General features: G+C 44.7%; 1 protein-coding gene across 1 annotated transcript in view; it reads right to left on the bottom strand.

Annotated features, from left to right (window-relative positions):
* Positions 1-3,128: 3,128 nt before the first annotated feature.
* The window catches only part of NDFIP1 (Nedd4 family interacting protein 1), a 77,924-nt gene continuing 75,052 nt past the window's right edge, over positions 3,129-6,000 (bottom strand). Inside the window, exon 8 of the mRNA XM_037906366.2 lies at positions 3,129-4,661. The gene's annotated coding sequence lies outside the window, so the exon portion shown is untranslated. The remainder of the gene's footprint in view (positions 4,662-6,000) is intronic.

Genomic DNA, 6,000 nt, shown 5'->3' with positions numbered 1-6,000 from the left:
TGCTGGAGCAGCAGCTGCCGCAGGTGCTGCATCCAGGCTGTCCCTCAATGCTTGCCCCAGCACTGATTGGCTGGCCTTTTCCAGGAGATGGGGAAAAAGAGGATAGCTAGCCAAGCAGGCAGGGATTTCTCCACAGGCAAATGGATCGCCCCCAGACCTGGCAGGGCTCGGTCAGGCAGCTGGGAAAGGCTCAGGAGGGGCCAGCTCAGGAGTGCCTGGCATGGGGGAGCCTCCGGCCCCAAGTGACACGAGGGATGTAGGATAGAGGAGCCTTGGCCTGGAGTCCTCCTGCTGGCTGTGGGCCCATGGAGAAGGGCTAGGACCAAACAGCAAAACACCTGCTTCTGCTGGAGTCACACATTGTGGAGGGGGAGCTGCACCTTCTGGATCCCAGAGACCCTAGCCACCCCCTGGGAGAAATCCTGCCTCCCTCTACCTGCATGGCTGGGGGACGAGGGCTACTGGGGCCTTATGCTCCCAGAGGGCACTTCCCATTCTGGAGGCATCTGGGGAAAGGGGGTCGCCCTGGCTGGGCTATTGGCCCCGGCTGGGCTGTTTTCCCCAAGTCCTGCTGCTTCTGTGCCAGCTGCAGGTGCTGTATCTCGGAAGATCAGACCTAGACTGGAGACTGCAACTTTCCTAGCTGCCGCTGAGCTAATTTAATTATCTGCGGGAACTTTTGAAAATGCCCCCCAAGGCCTCCCCTGCGCCAGCCCTTTCTGCTGCAAATGTCCTTTGCGTGTGCAGCACAGTCTGGGGTATTTGTGCAGCTGCCCTGGCTTGACTCTTTTCCGGAAGATGAGCACGCTACCCTGTTACGTTAACCGCTGTGAGGAGAGTGCAGAACTGGGATGAAGGGTTTTCTTTCCTCTTTCTGAGCAGGACAGCTCTGGTGCCCCAGGGACAGGACCATCAGGAAAAGGACCTCACTTTGCAATGAAATAGCTGCTGCAAGCATTCAGCTCAGACACAGGTACTGGGGGCCTGATCTTGCTGTGTGCTGAGAGCCCTTCACGCCCCCTGGGAGCGGAGGATGTTCAGCAGCACCTTGCAAGATCAGGATGTAAAGTAGGAAATTTCAGTCTGTAATTTCCCTCTAGCTGACTCAGCTGAAAACTGCATCTCTTGATGGATTAACCCAAGGAAATGACCTGCCAGCAGGTCAGACCCGGCACTGCCATGGTCAGAGAGTGCTTTTTGCTTGGGACATGCCTGTGAATCCCAGACTAAAGTTTCTTGCTTTAACAGATTCCTATTAGATCAGAAGTGTACATTTTAATTTTAAAATGTAATCCAAAATACATCTCAGCTATGTGTCTGGTCACAGCAATATTCAGGTTTATGTGCTCAGCCAAGGGGTGCAGCTTTCCATTAAGAGGCACAGAGCAAAGAAGCACTGAGAATTATATGGCCATGTCTCCATCACTCACGCTTGGTTCCCCACGGAAGTTCTTGGCTCACTGAATAATGCTTAACACGGGCCTCTTTTATTGTGGTTTTGGCTAGCTGGTATCAGGCTACCTGCTACTGCATTATTTTTCTCATTGTTTATGAAGTGCCCAAGAGTGTTTCACGGTCATGCAGGAAGGCAGGTCCTTGTCCCTAGGATGTGACAGCCTAGAGGTCTGCTCCCATAAATATGCTCTCCCATAGAGCATAGTGCCGCTAATATGAGTGGCTCCCTAGGTGTCTGGAGGTTACTGAGAAACAAAACAGTGATGTTCTCTTTGGGCCAATCAGTTCCTTCCATTCCTTCCCTCACAATAGTTAATACATTTTCATAACCAATCGTTCTGTCTTAACTAGAGGCGGATCCAAACATCTATGGCGAAGTTCAAGACAGGGTCAGAAGTCTCACATTCTGTAGTGTCATGTGAAGAAATTATATGTCATCTCCTGATCCAACCCAGTAACATTCTTGAGTTGTCTGTATACAGAAAGCACTGCCCACAAAATTGCAGTGGTGGCCACTGCGGAGCTGTGCTCACCCAGTTTCTTTAGCATCCTTAAAAAAAAAAAAAAAAAGGTTTCCTGTTCATTTGATTTCCTCCTGTCACCCACCTGACTCCACTGTGGATAATCCTATAAGCAGGTGGGCTGGAGGGATGCAAGTTCTGCAGCAGATCTCTATCCTTTCTCTGGTTGGGAATGGTAGACACTTGAATTACATGCAGAGGAGGTTTTCGCTGTCCATTACTAAGTATTGGCCTCACCAGAAACTAGTGGGGTCGTCACTGAAGTTCCAGAACACCTACTTCTAAATTATTGAAACACGATGCTTCTCTTCTTCCCTCAGTCGCAGCAGGAGGCAGAGCTGTTTGACTGATACAGTACTAGATAATCTCCTTTTATATATTTGCTTTTGCTATATTTTATACAACCCTGGTCACGTAATAGGTCCCACGGCAGAACTGAATGGGAGAAACCGCAGAAAACACAAACACACTATGCCTGTCACTTGCTCTTCAAAAATGGAGATAGTAACTGTGTTTCTTGAGCAACACAATTCAAGGGCACCACAGCTAAAGGCTCCAGTTCAGAAGTTGCGTTCCCAGTAACTGAGAGTTTCTTAAAGCAAAGCATTCCGTAACAGTGAATTACACAACTATGGGATTTATTGGTCACATCTGCACTGCTTGGGTAGCCTGACTATACTAACTAAAATTCTAAAGTCCCATCCCAGCATTCACTGCACTAAGTGAAAAAACCTGGCTTATATTGTCTAGGATCTAGGCTCCTGTTTGGTTACTCTAAAGTCCTGATTAGTAACTGGGAGTTGATGTATCCAGAGCATTACATCTAGAAGTCACCAAATGGGCTAGATAATTTCAGAGCTTTAAACAAGAATATAAAGGAGCCTGGAGATCAGTGGGAAACATAAAACTAATGTCTTGATAGAGAGCTATAATAAATTAGTTTCCGTTATCACACTAAAGTCTTCCTTGTACAGGGGATTCAGTTTCCCTTGAAAACAAAGAACAATCCCCTATGTGAGGTATTCATGAATCTTGTTTTCACCGCCCAGTATGAACATGTAGACAATTTTTTTTTCCTTTTCACATTTTTGTCTGATGACTCGCATGACAAGTCTAATAGAAGCTTAAACAAATAACCCAAAACACACAAAATGTAAGACTGTTTTACATTAACTCTCAGAGCACTTCACTGTCAATAGCAAGACATTATAATAAAATGTTAGAACAAAAATAGGGCATGTATGGAACAAAAGATATAAAAAACACCCTCTTAAAAATGGCTCAGTATTATTGAGCCCCCAAATACTGTATCATTGGGCATGGAGCTTTCCTGCTCCCAGAGTCTATTTGGGCAATGAGGCTTTCGATTTGTGTGCCTGTTTTACACATCTGCACATGTCACTGACTTGATGTGCAAAAGTTACTGACTTGCAAAAAAGCCCCTCACCCTTTAAGAGAATTTTTCTGGCACCTGGAAGCTCATATTTGGGGACAGCCCATATTTACGCTCTAGGGAAGCTTTTACCCTGGTCATAGAATATTGGAGTCAAAATCAGCTCTTGGGAACAGGATAAAAGGTTTTGCTATGAAAGACTTAGCAAGTCTAGATAGCAAGACTCTAGTGCCTGCTAACATCTCATCCTTGAGTTGGAGCTAATCACTTGAAAGGTGCTTAGAGGTTATTTTGGAGCCTATAAGGAGGACAGAAAGCCCTATAGGTTTTGGCACGTTGAATCCTTCTTGCTTATCCTCAGAGATTAAATGGAAAGCATTTTTGATCCTTATGCATGTTATGGTATTAGAAATGCATGTGAAATATTGCAGAGAAAGGGCTGGGGGGTTTATAGCTCTGTGAATTTCATCTGGGTGAAAGTGGACCGACTGCCCTGGACAGTAGCAGTAAGTGCTGCTGAATGACTTTGTGCTTAAGGCTCTAGACTGGGATTCAGGATCTCTCAGTTCTGCTTTTGCCTCCTCCAAGGTAGACTTGCTCTATGACTTTGGGCAGGTCAGTCTCGCCATGCCTCAGTTCCTCATCTGTAGGATGGGTTTAATAGTACTGCCCTACTTCACAGGGGTGTTTGTGAGGTGCTCAGAACCTATGGCAATGGAGGCCATTTGGGTACTCTAGACAGCATTACAACAATGAAAGGTAAGGAGACTTGGCTTGCCCCACACCACATCAGGCCCCTCCTCACCTGGTAGGGCCAACTTTAGTTGAGGCTCATAAATTTTAAATGTTTATATTACAGTAGCAGCTAAAGGCCCCATTCAGTATCAGGGCCCAGACTGCTAAATAAGGTACACATGCAGACAGAGACAATCCCTGTCCTCTATACCTTAGAATCTAAGAATCCATAAATAATACCAGTTAGTGTGATACTCCCGAATTAGCTGGGCTGGAACAATCCTCTTTAAAAAGAATTTGGGAAAGAGGAAGGGAAGAAAGAGAGAGAGGGGGGAACGAGAACACATTCCACCAGGACTCAAAGCCCAAGAGGATTTTCTGGAGAAAGATTTTTCTTGGCAAGACCTGATCAATATTTTACTTCCTGGCTCATCTAGGGAAAGCCTCCCCTGAGGGACACTTCAGGCTTCCGGGATGGTGCATCCTATTTCATTTCCTGCCTTCAAGCTTTGCAGTACTCCAGTCTTGTCAGCACAGCATTTATCCACAGAGACACCCTTAAAAAAAAAAAAAAAAACTATATTGTAACAAGGAAAGCAAATAATTTGAACTGTTTTAAATCAGGATTTCCCCCCCTGCTGTTCTAATTATAGCCTTCCTGAGGGGGGTCATGGGCTCTTGGTTGACTCGCAGCTCCAATGGAGTTTGGAAATAAGTGATGAAAATTAAACACAATAATCGTTATTACAGGAATATATAGACGGATCCTTAACAGGGAAAAGTTCTGCAAGACACAGTGTATTGCAAATATAACCTTTACAATTCCGATTCTTTCTGGCAGCTGCCAGAAAGAAATACTAGCAGGAATGGAAAAATGTTTCCATTTATTTTACTAGGCCTTGTGCCACTAAACCTGGAATTGGGACTGGGGGAGATCATCATGGAAATAATAGGTGTTTTGACAATTCACTTGATCAACAAACTAACTTTGTAGCTGCTTTTATGAGACACTATAAATGCCATTTACACCCAAACCAGTAAAGCGCTGGGTTAGTTCAAATCAGTTTAAAGAGTGGAAATTGGCCCCTGCTCTGCAATGCAGAAACTAAAAACTGAACTTTAGACCATTTCCTCTACCTAGTAACAAGACATGGAGGAATTTCCACAAATCCCAAGGCTGTCATGACTTCCACTTCTAGACTTGGAAAAAGAAATACCAGGACATTCCTTTGTTGTTCCAGCGCACTCACTGTTTGATCTGGTTTTCTTCAGCTGAGCCAATTAAAGGATTCTGTTTTGCCCAGGAAAAAGCCTAAATCAGTAACAAACAGCAAGCTTTCTTCTCCCATTTAATGAATTGTTCTTTGAGCTGAATCCAAACCTGATGCCTTGCTTTGGTCAGTGTGGTTTAATGATTAAACTGTACTGGGGCCAGAAAAAGAAAGTGTTACATGCATTTCTACTACTTGCTCACGCTATCAAAAAAACATTATATTGCTGTATTTATTAAATTGTGTCTTTTAGATTGCAAAAGCTGATTGCAAGTTATCCTTCCAGCTGCACTGAACCTTGATCCATAGGCTGCATACACCAATCCCCTACCATGCTGCATCCTTGCACGGCTCATACTCCTTGATCCCTTATTTCTGCAAGGGTTCAGCATCGCTAGGGGGTTTAGTGCAGTGGTTCTTGCATTGCCACATCTTACCAGCAGAGATTGTCTCCTGGGTCACTTATCTACATTGTTCATGTAGCAATGGGACTACAGCAATTGCTAACATGGAGAAGCAATATTAGGAAAGTATTTACATGTCCTTAACTGTCTTCACTGTGGTAAGTGTTTTGTCCATTTTGAAAGTATCAATCTCTCCTTCCCATCTGTGGTTTCCCTCTCTT

This window comes from Chelonia mydas, chromosome 8 (genome assembly GCF_015237465.2).
Source record: "Chelonia mydas isolate rCheMyd1 chromosome 8, rCheMyd1.pri.v2, whole genome shotgun sequence".
NCBI classification, from domain to species: Eukaryota; Metazoa; Chordata; order Testudines; family Cheloniidae; genus Chelonia; species Chelonia mydas.
The sequence above is the reverse complement of the archived record's forward strand: the minus strand, read 5'-3'. Positions and strand labels throughout refer to the sequence as shown.